This window comes from Aquarana catesbeiana, linkage group LG08, assembly GCF_042186555.1.
Source record: "Aquarana catesbeiana isolate 2022-GZ linkage group LG08, ASM4218655v1, whole genome shotgun sequence".
NCBI lineage: Eukaryota > Metazoa > Chordata > Amphibia > Anura > Ranidae > Aquarana > Aquarana catesbeiana.
The window spans coordinates 94,273,015-94,291,945 of record NC_133331.1 but is presented as its reverse complement, the minus strand read 5'-3'; the positions used below and the strand labels follow the sequence as shown (position 1 = coordinate 94,291,945).

Below are 18,931 nucleotides of genomic sequence, written 5' to 3'. Positions count from 1 at the left end.
GGTAATGTGATTGCAGTATACAAATGTTTGGTGACACTAGCAAAACCATTCAGGAAACTATATAACCTAAGATCTCTAAAGAAGACACGCAGCCAAACAATGATATTGGATGAGAAGCGTTTCAATCCTGAACTGCATTATTGGTTCTTTACCATTAGAGCAGTAAGGATGTGAAACTTCCTTCCACAGTTGGTGGTGTCAGTGGGGAGTGTAGAAAATTTCAAAAAACTTTTAGATGTGTTTTGTACTAAGCAATACACATCGCTCATACACACACACGCACTCTCTGAACTGGATGGCCCGGGGTCTTTAATTAGCCTTATCAACTATGTGACTATAATAGTGAAGTCTTCTGCAGCAATTTCCAACTTCTACAGGGATCCCACAGGTATGGTATTTACATAGATGTGACAGGAAGTTGCTGTGAAGTCTACTGCAGACTCACCAGATAAAACACAACACTAACCACAGCTAATAAAAGGTATGCTATCATACACTGATTTTTTTTTTTCATTTATATTCCTCCCAGACAGGCCAAGTATCTGCATGAGTGTAGTACAGATATTGGACTATGAGGTTCTCATAGCTCCCAACTGTCCCTGATTTGGAGCAATGTCCCTCTGTCCCTCTTTCCTCCTCATTTGTCCCTCATTTTGGTCTGATCTATATAGTTTTATATAAAATGCACTTTTTATCTTTCAAAAAATGTTTCCCAGTGCTAAATCTTTCATCCAAATTCTAAATTACCGCATTTGTAAATTTTAAAAGCCAATATAAAGGAATAGTAGTGGTAAAAAAAAATCCCTTGTGGGTTTAATTAACCTTTTTTTTGTTAATTCTACTTTAAAGGGGTGTGGCAGGGGGCGTGTCCTATGCCTACATACGTTTGTTAGTAGGTGTCCCTCATTCCAATCTCAAAATGTTGGGAGGTATGGGTTCTTTGTATTTTGTAAAGAGCTGTGTACTTTGAATAGGAAGAATAGAAAACCCGTTAACAAAGACATTTAACAATGAATAGATTAATACTAATGATTACATACATTTTAATAAATGTATAAAAACAATATGTCAATTAAAAAATATTGATGTTGTATAATTTTTAATTATACTTTTACATCAAACATTCAAATTTAAATGTATTGCCTCCACTGAATGAATGCATTGACTGCTTATGCCATGTGCCATTGATTTGACAAGACTGGAAGGGCTGTCTGTGTTGAGCGCTGTGTATTTGTGCGTCTGAGAATGCATTGCACTTGAGATCTTAGTGGGAGTATGATGATTAATTAATTAGTCACTCATCCAAGACACAGTAATTCAACTAATGGATAGGAAAAGTTACGGATACTCCGCTTACATTACCTCCTAGCGAAATCCACCCATTTTAAACCCCCCCCCCCCCCCCCAAACTTACTTGAATAGGAAACTATTATGCTTTTCATCAATATGGAGATTGAGTGGTGCCGCCTTTTCTGATTTCCTCCTGAGGCCTTGGCTGGTAACCTGGTAAAGATACCAAAGTACATACAAGCCATTTCAGTCTTCTGACTGCTCTTACCATAAGAATAGTGAGATCAGTTGGCTGCTATGATTTACCACATAACATTGCTCCTTGCGTTATATACTGTATATTTTTATATGTACTTGGTGGGTCAGTACCATACAGCATTGGCTATGGTGACAACACATAAATGCTTGGCTTATCAAAAGGTAACCATGTACACCAACGCTACAGATGCTTTGTATTTCCTTGTGGAAACACCATACAACGGACTGACCCACTGGCATTTACAGTGCCTTGAAAAAGTATTCATACACCTTGAAATTGTCCACATTTTGTCATATTACAACCAAAAACGTAAATGTATTTTATTAGGGTTTTTTTGTGATAGACCAACACAAAGTGGCACACAATTGTGAAGTGGAAGGAAAATGATAAATGGTTTTCAATTTTTTTTTACAAATAAATATGTGAAAAGTGTGGCGTGCATTTGTATTCAGCCCCCTTTACTCTGATACCCCTAACTAGAATCTATTGGAGCCAATTGCCTTCAGAAGTCACCAAATTAGTAAATTGGGTCCACCTGTGTGTAATTTAATCACAGTATAAATACAGCTGTTCTGTGAAGCACTCTGAGGTTTGTTAGAGAAACTTGGTGAACAAACAGCATCAAGAAGGCCAAGGAACACAGCAGACAGGTCAGGGATATAGTTGTGGAGAAGTTTAAAGTTGGGTTAGGATTTAAAAAAATATCCCAAGCTTTGAACATCTCACGGAGCACTGATCAATCCATCATACGAAAATGGAAAGAGTATGGCACAACTGCAAACCTACCAAGACATGGCCGTCCACCTAAACTGACAGGCTGGGCAAGGAGAGCATTAATCAGAGAAGCAGCCAAGAGGCCCATGGTAACTCTGGAGGAGCTGCAGTGATCCACAGCTCAGGTGGGAGAATCTGTCCACGGGACAACTATTAGTCGTGCGCTCCACAAATCTGGCCTTTATGGAAGAGTGGCAAAAAGAAAGCCATTGTTAAAAGAAAACCATAAGAAGTCTCATTTGCAGTTTGTGAGAAGCCATGTGGGGAACACAATCATGTGGAAGAAGGTGCTCTGGTCAGATGAGACCAAAATTGAATTTTTTGGCCTAAAAGAAAAACACTATGTATGGCGGAAAACTAACACTGCACGTCACCCTGAACATACCATCCCCACCATGAAACATGGTGGTGGCAGCATCACGTTGTGGGAATTTTCTTCAGCAGGGACAAGGAAGCTGGTCAGAGTTAAAGGGAAGATGGATGGAGCCAAATACAGGGCAAAAGAAAACTTGTTAGAGTCTGCGAAAGACTTGAGACTGGGGCAGAGGTTCACTTTCCAGCAGGACAACGACCCTAAACATACAGCCAGAGCTACAATGGAATGGTTTGGATCAAAGCATATTCATGTGTTAGAATGGCCCAGTCAAAGTCCAGACCTAAATCCAATTGAGAATCTGTGCCAAGACTTGAAAATTGCTGTTCACAGACGTTCTCTATCCAATCTGACAGAGCTTGAGCTATTTTGCAAAGAAGAATGGGCAAAAAATTTCATTCTCTAGAAATGCAAAGCTGATAGTGACATCCCAAAAAGACTTGCAGCTGTAATTGCAGTGAAAGGTGGTTCTACAAAGTATTAACTCAGGGGGACTGAATACAAATGCACGCCACACTTTTCACATATTTATTTGTAAAACATTTTGAAAACCATTTATCATTTTCCTTCCACTTCACAATCATGTGCCACTTTGTGTTGGTCTATCACATAAAATCCCAATAAAATACATTTACGTTTTTGGTTGTGATTAGACACGCGAACCTCTGCAATGGGATCCACGATGGATCAGTTTTCAGAGACATTTGTCAGGTGGTGAGGAGGCAATATACCACCTTCTCACGGCTCTTTTTAATCCTGTAAATGCTGCACAAATGCACCACAACAGCATGCCTCACCACTGCTCAAATGCCAAATTAAAAAATTAAAAAATGGGCATTTAGGAGGCAGCAGTATTGCCTTCTGAATGCCTGCCAGCTGCTCCTGTATTGCTTCTTTTTTGGAAAAACGATCCATCGCCAACCACTTTTCTGAGGGGTAGCAAGGACTGCCGCGCACGTGAACTAGCCCTAAAGCTGGGGAGGGAAGTGCTAGATGATACTAGATGTACACAAGTGCTACAGATGCTTTATATTTCCTGTCTGGACCTTTGGTAGTTAAAGCTGAATCTAAATCTGCTTATATTATGCATTCCATGGGTCCCCTTCCCTATCAACATGCTAATAACAATTAAAAAAAAAAAAATCTGTTTTGTGGGAAGCTTGCTATGGGGGGGCACCCAGCAGGGAGGAGGAGCCAGGATCATCTGCGGGGGACCCAAAAAGAAGAAGATTGGGGCTGCTCTGTGCATAACCATTACACAGAGCAGAGAAGTATAACATGTCTCTTATTTTATTTGTTTTGTTTATTTTAATAAAATAAAAAAAAAGCTTTACAATCACTTTATTTTTGTTTTGGATAGAGTGGAGAGGGATTAAGAACACCTGCCCATTTTTATTTTTGTCTGTGGCCCCATTAGGGAGTTTCACCTTCTCTATTTGTTCTGCTTACCATTATCACCAAGAGAGAAAGTGAAAAAAGTCCCATATTTCTGGTTGTCACCAGAACAGGAGTAGAAGGGAAATCTTCCAATGGGGGACACTAGTTCTGCTGATGACCAGGGATTTCAACATTTTGGAGGGATTTCCTATCACTTCCAGTTTTAGTTACTGGACAGGAAGTGAATGGAAATCTCCCCAAAGGGACACAGGTGGCAAAAAAAAAAAACCGACAGTGGTTATAATAACCCTTTCATACTCTATCCAAAATAAATTTTAAAAAACCTTTAGTTCTGCTTGGAGTACATCAAGTCTTGACCAACAATGGCCACTAGAGGGTGCTGACTGTGAGCTAGCATCTCAGGTTAGTGATGTAATAGCATTCAGTGGAAACAAGGATCAATAGATTATCCTCCTGCAAGGACGAACATCCACGTACTGTAAGTGTGCCTTCCACCTGCATGTTATTCCTTCAGCTTTGTTTTATTTCTAGATGTATGATCTTGTAGGAGTAGACTTTTATTAGTGCATATATACTGGATGCAAGTCTTCTAGGCTCTGCTGCTTGTTGTCTCCCTATGACACCTGTATGTTACATAGTAAAATACTATTAAACAACTCTAATATACTATAATATTATCTGCTTACATCATCAGAAAAGTCAGATGATTTTTTTTTTCACGTGCAATTGTGTTCATATCAGAAAAGTGTGATTAAATGGTCTTGGGAAAGGCTCATTCACATGTAAAGCACCGCATTTAGAAGCGTACGGCGTATAATATTATAAGTAAAATAAAAATTTAGAATTTTTTTATAAAAATGTTTTATTTTATGGAGCTTGTTTGGTATTTGTTATAAGATAAGATAATACTTTGTGGTCACTGTATTTATGCAATGAAATTTATCAAGACTCTTTAGAATAGGAATATTCCAAAAACATTTTCAGCACAAGCACACATGCATACTTTCTAACACATGCCCACGTATCCTTAAATATAGCAAAAATATAATATATTTAAAAAAAAAAAAGAAAATTGCACATGAATTTCCTAAAACTCTGCGCCTGGTGGATTTATATCTTATTACGTTATTATAAAGGATTGCAGGAACAGTCAGTAAATTCTTGTAGCACCTGATCCAGCTGGAGCTGTTTAGAAGAACTGATCCTTAGGAAGGAATTGAACTGGTTAGAGACTAGAAGAAAACTTTCCTCTTTATCAGATGTGTAGCTGCTCGGCTATTTCTATTGTACACAGGGGCAAGTCAGATACAAAGTACATTTGTTGGCTGTGCCAGAAAAGAGTAGAAGGTTCTGGGCCCATCTGGCTGATCTGAGCAAAGAAGAAGTAGAAAAATAAGAGCTTGTATTGACGGGTGTCATTGTTACAATTTTCTTTTGAATTCAATGATGCTCATATGCATGGCATGCGCTTGAACTTGACCTGCTTTTATTGCAATTTAAAGTTAAGGATTGGGTCATTATTTTCTATGCAACCTATGTGTCCCATGTTCAACTGGCTGCTGCTTAAGCTGGCCATACACTAGCAGATTTTTGAACATTCATACAAAAATTCATATGTAAATTCTCAGTATATTTGATGACTTGATGAATGTTGTTCGAAAGTACTTCAAATTTCATTTGCTTTTAACATTAGATCTGGGAACTAATGGACTTAAAGCGGAGTTCCAGTCATAATTTTTTTTTTTTTTTCAGTATTCAGCTGCATTAAATATAAAGAACAACCTTTGGGAAACTTTTTTTTTTTCTTTACTCACCTTTTCAGGTCTGTTGCTAGGGGGTCCTTCGTAATCTGCCTCTTCCTCTTCAAGGCGCCTGACATCATTTCCCTCGGCGCCCGTGCTCGCTAGTTCTCCTGGGAGGTGTCTGTCATCATTTCCCTAGCGAGCACAGGGCAGCGCCGAGGGCTGTAATCGGCGCTACGGCCACCGTTGACTCACGCATGCGCGAGAGCAAGAGGTGCATGCTGGTTACCCAGCATGCACCTCTACAAAGATATTCCAGGAAGCGATATCGCTGAAGGCTTCATATGTCCACATTAACGATGGAAACGGCCACAAACCAAGAATGCTACATTACAGTAAGGAATTTATATATTTGAAATATATATCTAGATCATTGTATATTATTATTTTAATTACAGTAGCATCAATACTAGGATCCAAAAAGAAAAAAAATCTTTTTTCGCCGGAACTCCACTTTAACATCCGCCTGAGAGTGTGGAATAGTTGCACCACTCACCTGCCTTCATCATTCTTGGAACTCATACCATTTTTTTTCCCAGAATGCAAAGCTTTTTATAAATGGATGACAGGTAGATGAATGACAGGATCCACCTCCTCCAATCACAGAACACTTTGCATATTGGGAATGAATACTATAAGTTCTGTGAATGGAGGAGGTGGGCAGAGGCAGTGAGTGGAAGTGGTGGGCAAGCAGCGCAACTCTTTTGCATTCGCAGCCATTGATGTCAAAGAAGAACTATCATGGCAATGTTTTTACACAAATCTGCCCCCACGGTACAAAGTATATTTAGTACTTTGCCCCATGTTGCTAGGTGCTTCCTAAGGGAATGAGGTCCTACCTAAGCCCCCCCTCCCCTCCCCCTCTCCCCTCCCCCTCTCCCCTCCTCTCCTCTCCTCCCCCTCTCCTCTCCTTCCCTCCCCCTCTCCTCTCCTCCCCCTCTCCTCTCCTCCCCCTCCCCCTCTCCTCTCCTCCCCCTCCCCCTCCCCCTCTCCTCTCCTTTCCATCGTAGTGGCAATTTGTTTTGGCCTTGAGCACTTTCCTGAGACAAGATGAATGCAGAGGGAGGGGGACGTGTCAGCCTTATGTCCATTATTGCTATGTAAAATAAATAAATATTTACAGTATCTCACAAAAGTGAGTACACCCCTCACATTTTTGTGAATATTTTATTATATCTTTTCATGTGACAACACTGAAGAAATGACACTTTGCTACAATGTAAAGTAGTGAGTGTACAGCTTGTATAACAGTGTAAATTTGCTGTCCCCTAAAAATAACTCAACACACAGCCATTAATGTCTAAACCGCTGGCAACAAAAGTGATTACACCCCTAAGTGAAAATGTCCAAATTGGGCCCAAAGTGCCAATATTTTGTGTGGCCACCATTATTTTCCAGCACTGCCTTAACCCACTTGGGCATGGAGTTCACCAGAGCTTCACAGGTTGCCACTGGAGTCCTCTTCCACTCCTCCATGACGACATCACAGAGCTGGTGGATGTTAGAGACCTTGCGCTCCTTAATAAAATATTTACAAAAATGTGAGGGGTGTACTCACTTTTGTGAGATACTGTGTATGTATATATTATATATATGTAATTAAGTGTCAAATGATTTTGTTTATTGGGGCAGCATAGGTTTCAGAGGATTGTAGCAGTTTTAGAAATATATGTATACCTCACTGTGTTTTCTGTTATTGTATGGCACTATTCACTATTTAATAATTTTAATAGTAACTAAAGGGGATTATTTTCATTATAGTCTTTGATGTGAGATTTTAGTTACTTTTTAGTAAGATTTTTTTTGGTTGAAAAAACATTAATTGAGGGATATTTATAAAACTAGAGAAGTCCTAAAACCTAGACCATGTAGGTGCTTTGCATGTCATTTCTATCGTTATTTTTACCATTTTACTGTATATGTATTTTTAGAAAACAATATCCATCCCCTTCTATTATTTCAGTCCTTCTCCATCAGGGATCACTTACAGGTCAGGCTATGAGTACAGGTCTGTTCATTAGTAACAGTAGACTTCTAGAAGACCCACTCTAATGGTTCACCTGTGATTATGTGAATAGGGCTAGAAACCATGTATCAGTACTTATATGCTGGCCATACACTGGGCAGTTTTGTAGCAGTCAAGGGTTTTGACTGGTGGCACTGGCAGGTTACCTTTATTTCTTTGGTGAATCATTCTGCAATTGGCTTTTGGATTCAGAAGAGTAGCTAGCATTGGGTGTAGCTTTCTGGCCACGTTTTACTCCACTTTCCAAGTACTTTCCTGGTAAATCCTTATGCCACAGGATGAAGATAATGGGAAGTCACTACCCGGTACCGTGCCGCATGCCACTTTCATTTTGGTATACCTCAAATCAAACACCACTTAGCTACTATTATGTCCTGAATCTGCTCATTACACTGGTGGGTGTAAGGAACCAGGTGCCCCTGAGGCCTGTAGTCATAAATCTGGGATTTCAGTAACCAGTAACTCCTTTGTGACACTTGCTTTATTATTAGTACATCAATTTCAAATCAGACCGTTGCCAAGAAGGGGTTAAACCTCTTTCGTAACATGCAGTTAAGGGTTGAAAGAATAATTGTCCCTAATTATAAAAATGTCTTTAGCAAGAACTGTTTGGAGCAGGGGTTGGCATCCTTTTGAACCTAGTATGTTGCTAAATGATTGTAAGAAATTGAGAGGGACAGGCAGGTCCATTCATTAGAAATCATGGAGTCCCATATAACCTACCTGACAGGGCCCTTGTGCCCCCCAAGTGTCTCACCAAAGCCTCCCAGACAGCCAACATACCTCCCAACTTTAAAACATAGGAGGGAAATTAGGTCCTGCTATGCTTGTAGCATGTTGTGGTGAAATATGGGTGTAGTTTCACTGAATATTGGGCATGAAATAATAGAATCAGAGTTCACTTGTGTACACGGCACACATGTATGTTGCAGTCCTTGTGCTTACAAAATACTCTTTAATTACAGTGGCCCAAATTAGAATCTTACTGATGCACATAAATATCAGCAAAAAAGATCTAACCCCCCCCCCATTCTGGGGTGCCCAACTGAGAGGTGTCATTCCAGAGCAATGCCAGTTTGGGGTTTCTCCTGTGTCACCGCACCAGTCCTGCTTGTAATTCAAGGTCAGGCTGCAAGAAGGATTTCTGCCACAGTGTACCGTATTGCAAACAGACCACTCCCTATAATGATATGCTGATAAAAGTTATGACGGGGAAGGCCATTTGCTGTCTCTGCCTCTTTTATAGCTTTCTCTCCAGTCTGCCTTTCTCCCCTCCCAGCCACAGTGCTGTGCATCTGCTGCATATGTGCCAGTTGGCTCCCCCCACTGTACTGGCTGTACACTCCCTATCTGCGGCCATACCCCTAGATCCGGTGACTATGAGAGGGGAAACTGGCTCATGACACAAATCCAGTGGGGGATGCTTCATCAATCACAGTCTGGATTGGCCCCTTGTCAGAGAGGTGGGTGGTCCAGGAGCTTTGCATGCCACCCCTGTTATGTGTGCAGAAGGTTGTTGACCTTTGATCTGGGGCAATTAACTACTGTATTTATTGGCGTATAACACTCAATTGTTCACCATGAAAATCGGGTGCAAATAGCGTGTGCGTGTTATACGCCAATACTTCAATTTTAGCTGCCTCGGAGGGGACAGGGAGGGGGGCGGGATAAGCGCTGTCAGATTATATACAGTGAGAATCTCCTGTTTACTTGGTGGCCTCTGTAATAGGAAGTCCAGTCTCCTGGGCCTCCATTGGACCACTGTTCTGCCTATCATAGGAGATTCTCACTGTATGTAATCTGTCTGTGCTTGTCCCACCCCCCTCCCTATCCCCTCTAGGCTGCAGATGGGCTTTGATCAGGCTGCACTGATGGCAATGGCGAGGCTGCTGCATTGATGGCAATGGTGAGGCTGCATTGATGTGGACTGATGAGGCTGCAGATGGGCATTGATCAGGCTGCATTGATGGCAATGGTGAGGCTGCAGATGGGCACTGACCCTTATTTTGCATTAAAGTTCCTTATTTAAAATTGAAGTTTTTTTCCTGAAACTTCCCTCTTAAAATGAATGTGTGTGTTATACGCCTGGTGTGTGTTATACACTGATAAATACGGTAACTATATTCAGAACTGAGGTTGACAGTGACAATAGAAATTCAACCCAACTCGGTTATTTGGAGCACTACAGGCGGTATACCTGATGTACTGTGTAAGTTTCTGTTGCTAATTGGTTAGCATTGTTGGCCTGAAACTCTGTAAAGTTGGAGAAGTTTCACACCAGGGCAATATCTACAAGTAGTTTGCATTTTTTCCCCAGGTGCTCTGATTTGCTGACACAAGCCAAAGACATACTAGTTCAGTCATTGGCATATGACCAAACTGGACCTGGTGGGTTTTTATAAGTGTAGTAGGAACATCAGACTGCAAGCTTCTATGGGACAGGAACAGGTATGAGTGGTCCTATGTACTCTGGAAAGGTCTGTGGTAATATACTGGTGCTAAAAGATGGAAAACAATTGGGTGCCAACCTTCCTGTACCCTGTTTTTAACCCTTTGCTCTTGTGTCTGCCCCATCTACAGTCAGGTCCATAAATATTGGGACATAGACACAATTCAAATCTTTTGGCTCTATACACCACCACAGTGGATTTGAAATGAAACGAACAACATGCTTTAACTGCAGACTTTCAGCTTTAATTTGAGGGTATTTACATCCAAATCAGGTGAACGGTGTAGGAATTACAACAGTTTGTACATGTGCCTCCCACTTTTTAAGGGACCAAAAGTAATGGGACAGATTAACAATCATCCATCAAACTTTCACTTTTTAATACTTGGTTGCAAATCCTTTGCAGTCAATTACAGCCTGAAGTCTGGAACGCATAGACATCACCAGACGCTGGGTTTCATCCCTGGTGATGCTCTGCCAGGCCTCTACTGCAACTGTCTTCAGTTCCTGCTTGTTCTTGGGGCATTTTCCCTTCAGTTTTGTCTTCAGCAAGAGAAATGCATGCTTAATCGGATTCAGGTCAGGTGATTGACTTGGCCATTGCATAACATTCCACTTCTTTACCTTAAAAAACTCTTTGGTTGCTTTCGCAGTATGCTTCGGGTCATTGTCCATTTACACTGTGAAGCGCCGTCCAATGAGTTCTGAAGCATTTTGCTGAATATGAGCAGATAATATTGCCCGAAACACTTCAGAATTCATCCTGCTGCTTTTGTCAGCAGTCACCTCATCAATAAATACAAGAGAACCAGTTCCATTGGCAGCTATACATGCCCACGCCATGACACTACCACCACCATGCTTCACTGATGAGGTGGTATACTTTGGATCATGAGCAGTTCCTTTCCTTCTCCATACTCTTCTCTTCCCATCACTCTGGTACAAGTTGATCTTGGTCTCATCTGTCCATAGGATGTTGTTCCAGAACATGTTGATGTTGTTTGGCAAACTCTAATCTGGCCTTCCTGTTTTTGAGGCTCACCAATGGTTTACATCTTGTGGTGAACCCTCTGTATTCACTCTGGTGAAGTCTTCTCTTGATTGTTGACTTTGACACACATACATCTACCTCCTGGAGAGTGTTCTTGATCTGGCCAACTGTTGTGAAGGTTGTTTTCTTCACCAGGGAAAGAATTCTTCGGTCATTCACCACAAGTTATTTTCCATGGTCTTCCGGGTCTTTTGGTGTTGCTGAGCTCACCGGTGCGTTCTTTCTTTTTAAGGTAGTTCCAAACAGTTGATTTGGCCACACCTAATGTTTTTGCTATCTCTCTGATGGGTTTGTTTTGTTTTTTCAGCCTAATGATGGCTTTCTTCACTGATAGTGACAGCTCTTTGGATCCCACATTGAGAGTTGACAGCAACAGATTCCAAATGTAAATAGCACACTTGAAATGAACTCTGGACATTTTATCTGCTCCTTGTAAATGGGATAATGAGGGAATAACACACACCTGGTCATGGAACAGCTGAGCAGCCAATTGTCCCAATACTTTTGGTCCCTTATAAAGTGGGAGGCACATATACAAACTGTTGTAATTCCTACACTGTTCACCTGATGTGGATGTAAATACCCTCAAATTAAAGCTGAAAGTCTGCAGTTAAAGCACATCTTGTTTGTTTCATTTCAAATCCATTGTGGTAGTGTACAGAGCCAATAATATTAGAATTGTTTTGATGTCCCAATATTTACGGACCTGACTGTATATACAGACCATGTTAGTTTGTTTTCAGGTTTGCCATGTCATAGTTGATCTGCCACCATGTTTGATGTTTGATATACAGTGCTATGAAGTGGAACAGCAACCTGTCATATGATCCTGACTTGTCATCCCTATGAGATGTCAGTCTGCAGTGCTGGAAGCTTGAGTATCCGGCTGTCTAGGTGTAGGACTGTTAAAAAATGATCCTTTGATATTTTCTACGTCTGAGCTCCTTAAAACCAAACAGGTTAAGTTATTTTATACTCCGCTTGCCTGCAATCAGACTGTGTGTGTGGGCCATCCTCAACTTGTGTACTTGACCGGTACTAACCTTGTGGATATCAAATAGCTGGAAGGGTCAGGGTGCTGTTACTAGAGGCACATGGACACGCAAATGTGTTTCTTGTATGACTCCTGCTATTTTCATCTTTTAAAGAAGTTGTATGTGGGTAGCTGCATCTGTTCTCAACAAACAAGGATGGCTACATCTGCTGTAAATTGGACACCTTAAATGAAAAGTTTGAGGTTTAAAAAAACAAAAAAACAACTTACTCTATAGGACATTTACTATCAGTGCGACGACGTTTCGGAGCATGCGCACTGTGTGAAAAGCTTCAGGAAGGAGCGCACCTGTTTCACACAGTGCGCATGCTCCGAAACATCGTTGCACTGCTAGTGACATCACCGCGCCGGATACCTGTGTTTCCAAGCTGATCAGAGCCAAGCCTCGGTTTCAGCTCCCTTAGAGACTGTATTAGGAAATCCTGCTGGACGGGACCCCCCACTCTCTCTCTCATGGACGGATCTTCCCTCACAGGATAACCACGCTGGGTAGACGCCTCTAAAAAGAGGACTATCTGTGCTGTAACTCATCTTTTATTTTAATTCATTTTTGAACAGCGCCAAATCCCCCACGAGAGTCCTTTAGTCTTTTGGATTTCACCTTGGTGTTTTCCTTTTTTTGGGGGGGCTGCAGTTCTCATAGGTTACAGTCCTAAGCGCGGAATACTTGGGTTTACAACTTACTCAATAGCCCCCTTCATGACTAGAGCACTGAGTGACTTTAACTGGCAATATCGCGCTTATGCAACACTGTACACAAACAAAACTTACCATTTTTTTTACACAAATAGAGCTTTCTTTTGGTGGCATTTGATCACCACTGTGTTTGGGTTTTTTTGTTTTGTTTTTTTTTTTTTTGCAATATAGATGTAAAAAAAACGAAAATTTTGAAATAAAACGTATCCAATTAAAAAAAATTTAAAAAATCAAAATTTTTCATGAATTTAGGACAAAATGCATTCTGCTACATGTCTTTGGTAAAAGAAAACCCCAGTAAGTTATTTGGTATGTGTGAAAGTTATAGCGTCTGGTATAGATACTGGAATTCTTTTTTTTTTTGTACTAGTAAAGGCGGGGATCAGCGACTTATAGTGGGACTGTGGTAGTGTGGCAGGCAATCTGACACTAGCTGACGCTAGCTGGGGGTACACTAACTGTTTAACTGTCACTGACATCAATAGTGACACTAATGCAATAATCAGTGCTAATAATATACACTGCCACTGTACTAATGACACTGACTATTAAAGGGTTAACATCTAGGGGTGGTCAAGGGGTTAAATGTGTGTCTAACAATGTTTACAGTGTGTGCTATGTGCTGCTTTTTACTAAGCAATCTTGCTGTTTTTTTCCCTGCTTTGCAGGAAACAAAAAAAACAGCAAGATCGCCTGTCAGTGTTCGGAGCTCTCTTTTGTCTGCAACACAGAGCTCCCTTCCCTGAATGACGAAGCTGATCAGTGGGTGCCGACAATCATTGGCAACAAGTCACAGCACAGCCAGGGCGGCAAGACCCTCTACTCGAAAGCGCTAATCACGTATCAGATACGTGATCAGCACTAAGCTGTCAGCCTACAGCAGTACATCTGCGTGGGGTGGTCGAGAAGAGGATATTATGTGAGTATGGCTGATCAGTGTGTGTATTTATACATATGGTATACAGTACATTAATTTTCATGGGCTCAAATCGCACTGCATCGCACCAATGCAGTGCATGGACTACTTTTGGAAACTCACTGCAAGCAGATTATATGGTACTTCTGTACTATGCAATTTGGTGCAGGAAAACACTGTGCACTTAGGACTTGCATTTGAGGAGTCGTTAACATAAGACCCCTTTCACACTGGGGCGCTGCTCAGGCATTTTAGCGCTAAAAATAGTGCCTGTAAAGCCCCTGAAAAGCGCCTCTCAAGCCATCCCAGTGTGAAAGCCTGAGTGCTTTCACACGGGGGCGGTGCGCTTGCAGGATGGGAAAAAAAAAGTCCCGCAAGCAGCATCTTTGGGGTGGTGGAGGAGCGGTGTATACGCTCCTCCACTGCCCCTTACCATTGAAATGAATGGGCACCGCTGCCGAAGCGGCTGCAAAGCGCTTCGGCAGCAGCGCTTTTAGGGCGCTATTAACCCTTTCCTTGGCCACTAGCGGGGGTTAAAAGCCCTCCGCTAGCGGACGAAAAGTGCCGATATAACAGCGGTAAAGCGCTGCTAACGCCCAATTACCGCTAACGCCCACACTGCCCCAGTGTGAAAGGGATCTAGCACTGACACCCCCTACACATGGCAGCTGAATAGACTGCGGTCTGGGAATTGTAAATGGAAAGCAAGTTTCCCGCACCGTGTTCTGGTGTAAACGGGGCCTTACCCCACATAACAGCAAGGGTGAGGAAGAAGGTGAGGACTCAAAAAAGTGGGATGTTTTGGAGTGCAAGACCCCTTCTTCAGCAGAGATTTCCTTGCTTTTTATTTATCTGTATTTTGCAGTATTAGGGAGAACTCTTCTGTTGGTGGTTCAGTGCTCAATTCTCTCCCCTTTTTTTTCCTTATATAACTCATATAAGGATGTGCAAGGGTTGTATCCATTTATTTTATGGACCACATATAGGAATAATAATTGTTGCCAAATAAATGTCATAATCGCATGGCCACCTTAAGAGAGAACTTTGGGGTTAACAAAAACAAACATTCATACAGTACTCACATGTAGCAATACCCCCATAGGGGCTGCAAGTGACAGGGTTCTCCACTGCTACACAGCCAGGCACAAAGCATCTTCAACTTGCATCCAGACACAGAAATCAGTTCTTGAGCCGTGTTTTTGTTGTTTTATTTGGGGTAAATAACCTGGACGGGGATGGGAATTATGGCATGCCCAACTTGACATTAACAAAAAGAACCAAGGACAATTTCCTCCCTAATTACATCTTCCACTTGGTCCTCTGCGCAGCTTCACTTGATTTACTCCTTTTTAGAAACTTACATTCTTTTCTTAGCTTAGCAACATCCCCTTCCTGGCTAGGAACTCTCAGTCCCTTAGAAAAGTAGCACATGTGTTGTGAACTGCATCCTGGAGTGCCTCCAACTCCCTTCTAGACACTGGTCCCAGCTCTACCTCTGCAGAAAATGCTAGCCCACCTGGCTGCCACTTCACCAGCCCACCTGGCTGCCTCATTTCTCAGTCTACCCTACTGACACACTGGAGATCTCCCATGGCCAGGTTTGATGAAGAATTAAGCACGCTGCTGTCTTCAAGAGAGACCTGGTACTTGTGGCAGTCTCCCTCCTTGTCTATCCTTGCACCGTGCTGATGTACTCACACTGTCCTTCCTTGCTCCCGATGCCTCTCAGGAAAACCTCCTTCCAACTTCTCTTGTGGTAGGATCCTTCCAGGCCAGCCACCCAAGCAGAGCACCCCCCCCCCCCCAAGACTAGGGGGTTCACCTCAAGGGCTACCAAGAGCCTCCCCAACACTGCATCTCCATCTTCCACCCGACTCCCTTGCTGGCATTACTCATGTATATGTAAGGGGTTAATTAGTCCCCTGCCAGGCCCACTTCCTGGAGACTGGCTAAGGGCCCCTAAGTATGCAGGACAACCTCCTAGCTTCTGCCTACTAATTTCTAGAACATTCTCCAACATTCTAGGACCAGGGGGAGGCACCAGAGAGCTGCCTGGATGAGTCACCCAGCTCTGAACTTTAATAAACCCTGACCCAGATTTAATGGCTAGAGGCTGAGCCAAACTAGATTTTACCTACACTACCATTAGTAGCACACTAGAGGGTGCTACACATACACATAATCGGGGGGGGGGGAGGGGGGGTTGAGGCTCTGGGTATCCCTTTCCTTTCCCACTCGAGGTATGCGGAGTGGTCATACGAAGCCTTTCAAACTCACTGGGATTTTGATTTTGAGAGACGTTTTCTAGTTGGCTTAGTAGCCCGTTACTTCACGTGGAATGCACGGTGTCAGGTTTCCTCTAAAAAAAAAAGTCCTTTCTGTCAAGATGGTGGTGCACAACATTCTGGGTGAGGCTGGGAAGATTTGGAATCTTGAGGTGGACAGCTGGTGGCCTGTACAAAGACGTGCAGGAATGTCAGGTCCCCGTAGCTGCTGTCTGTCAGTCTCTGGGTGTGCGGCTTTCTTTATGTCCTTTTATGTCCCCTAGATTTTGTTATGGTCAGATTTTTTTGAAAGAGGTTGCATGCATAGGTTAAATGTGTAATTGTTTCTTAGCCTGAGGGTGTGTTTAGGTAGAAGTTGGGTTGGTTTTGCATAATTTAGTAGGTTACGGATAATAAAATTGTTTCTTTTCTGTTATTTGCTGATGTAAGAGTGTATGTTTTTGTTTATGCGTATATTCATATTAATTTATTTTTTGTGTGTCTATCTATCTATCTATCTATCTATCTATCTATCTATCTATCTATCTATCTATCTATCTATCTATCTATCTATCTATCTATCTATCTAATGTTTTTATTATGCTGTGTGTTTGTAAGATTTTTAATAAACAAAAATTTACACACACACACGTGCAGCCATGGCCATGTGCTGAGAGATAGAGCCGTCTGTCGGTTAGACAGCTGGGTGGATCCCGACAATATGGACAGGATCCTTCCAGAGTCTGGAGCTGCTCCATCACCTCAGCTGATAGTGACCTGCTATCAGATGATTTTGGGTCATAGGACAGCAAAAGTGCGCTTCTGTTACCCATAAGGCTCGATTCACACTTATGCATGTTGCTTTTGAGCGTTTTTGGAGTTTTTTTTTTCATGCTTGCCACGTTTTTGAGCAGCGTTTTTGTAGCGTTTTTGCCGCATTTTTGTCGCGTTTTGCAGTTTTTTTTTTTTTACAGTTTTTTTTACAGTCTAAAAAAAAATGTAAAAAAAAAATTAAAAAAAAAAAAAAACGGCAAAAACGCATCAAAAACGCTGCAAAAACGCTGCAAAAACGGTGCACTTGCGTTTTTGATGCTTGTCCATTGAATTCTATTACATGCAAAACGCTGCATTTTGCATGAAAAAAAGTCCCTGACCCTTTCCAAAAATGCAGAGATACAAAAAGGCATTGATGTGAACATGTTCCATAGGAACCCATGTTAAAAAATTCCCATGCATTTCTGCAAAATGCATCAAAAAACGCGCTAGTGTGAATGGAGCCTAAGGCCCCTTTCACACTGGGGCGGGGGCGGCGTTGGCAGTAAAACAGCGCTATTTTTAGCGCCGCTTTACCGTTGTTTTAGCAGCGGTATTCGTTCGCTAACAGGGGCGGTTTTACTCCCTGAGAAAGGGTTAAAACCACCGCAAAGCTACGCCGGCGGTAGGGCCGCATTGCCCCATTTATTTCAATGGGCAGGAGCAGTGTATACACCGCTCCTTCACCTCTCCAAAGATGCTGCTAGCAGGACTTTTTTTAGCATCCTGCCAGCGCACCGCTCCAGTGTGAAAGCCCTCGGGGCTTTCACATTGGAGACACAGCAGCGGCTCTTTCAGGGCGCTTTGCAGGCGCTATTTTTAGCGCTATAGCACCTGGAAAACGCCCCAGTGTGAAAGGGGTCTAAGAAAAGTATGGACAAAAAAAGCTGTGCCCATATTTCTCATTTAAAGAAAATCTGTCCTTGAACTATGTGATTATTAGTGAGTTTAGCATGCAGGCACCAAGACTTTGAGGGCTCCCAGGGGACACATTGAATGCAGTGGATTATCACAGTGAAAAGAAAATCATCTTTCAAGTGTATTTAAACCCAAAAACATAATTGCTTACCAGTCCCTGGATGTAGTGTCTGCAACACTTTACTTTTTCAGGCTACAAGCAGAAAATACCCATTCAACTTGCCAGACATGCAGTGTCCTTGTCACTTCTTGTGATCTGCAACTACAGCGTAAACAGTAAAGTCTTTGTGTTTAGATACGCACTAATAGCATTAGTTGCAGTATGTTTGTATATGATTTTGTAAGGACTTAAGATGACCAATGAAATCAGTCAGTCAACTTAACTACTTCAATACTGGACACTTTCAGCCTGTTCCTGCCCAGGCCAATTTTCAGCTATCAGCGCTGTCACACTTTGAAGGACAATTGCGCGGTCATGCAACACTGTACCCAAATGAAAGTTTTATCCTTTTTTTTCCACACCAATAGACTTTCTTTTATTGGTATTTTATTACCACTGGGTTTTTTTTTATTTTTTGCTGAATACAAAAAAAAGACTGAAAATTAAAAAAAAAAAAACATGTTTTTCTTTGTTTCTGTTATATAATTTTGCAAATAAATAATCTTTCTTCATAAATGTAGACCAAACTGTATTCTGCTTCATTTCTTTGGTGACAATAGCCCAAATCAGTGTATTATTTAGTCTGTAGAAAAGTTTTATAGAGTCCACACACTCTGGTATATATAACATCTGAAAATTGATCAATCCTGATGTACTGACGGCCTATCTCATTTCTTGAGGCCTGAAA

At 41.8% G+C, this 18,931-nt stretch overlaps 1 protein-coding gene across 1 annotated transcript in view; it reads left to right on the top strand.

Annotated features, from left to right (window-relative positions):
- PDZD7 (PDZ domain containing 7) overlaps positions 1-18,931 on the top strand; it is a 135,070-nt gene that overhangs the window by 151 nt on the left and 115,988 nt on the right. The window lies entirely within an intron of this gene.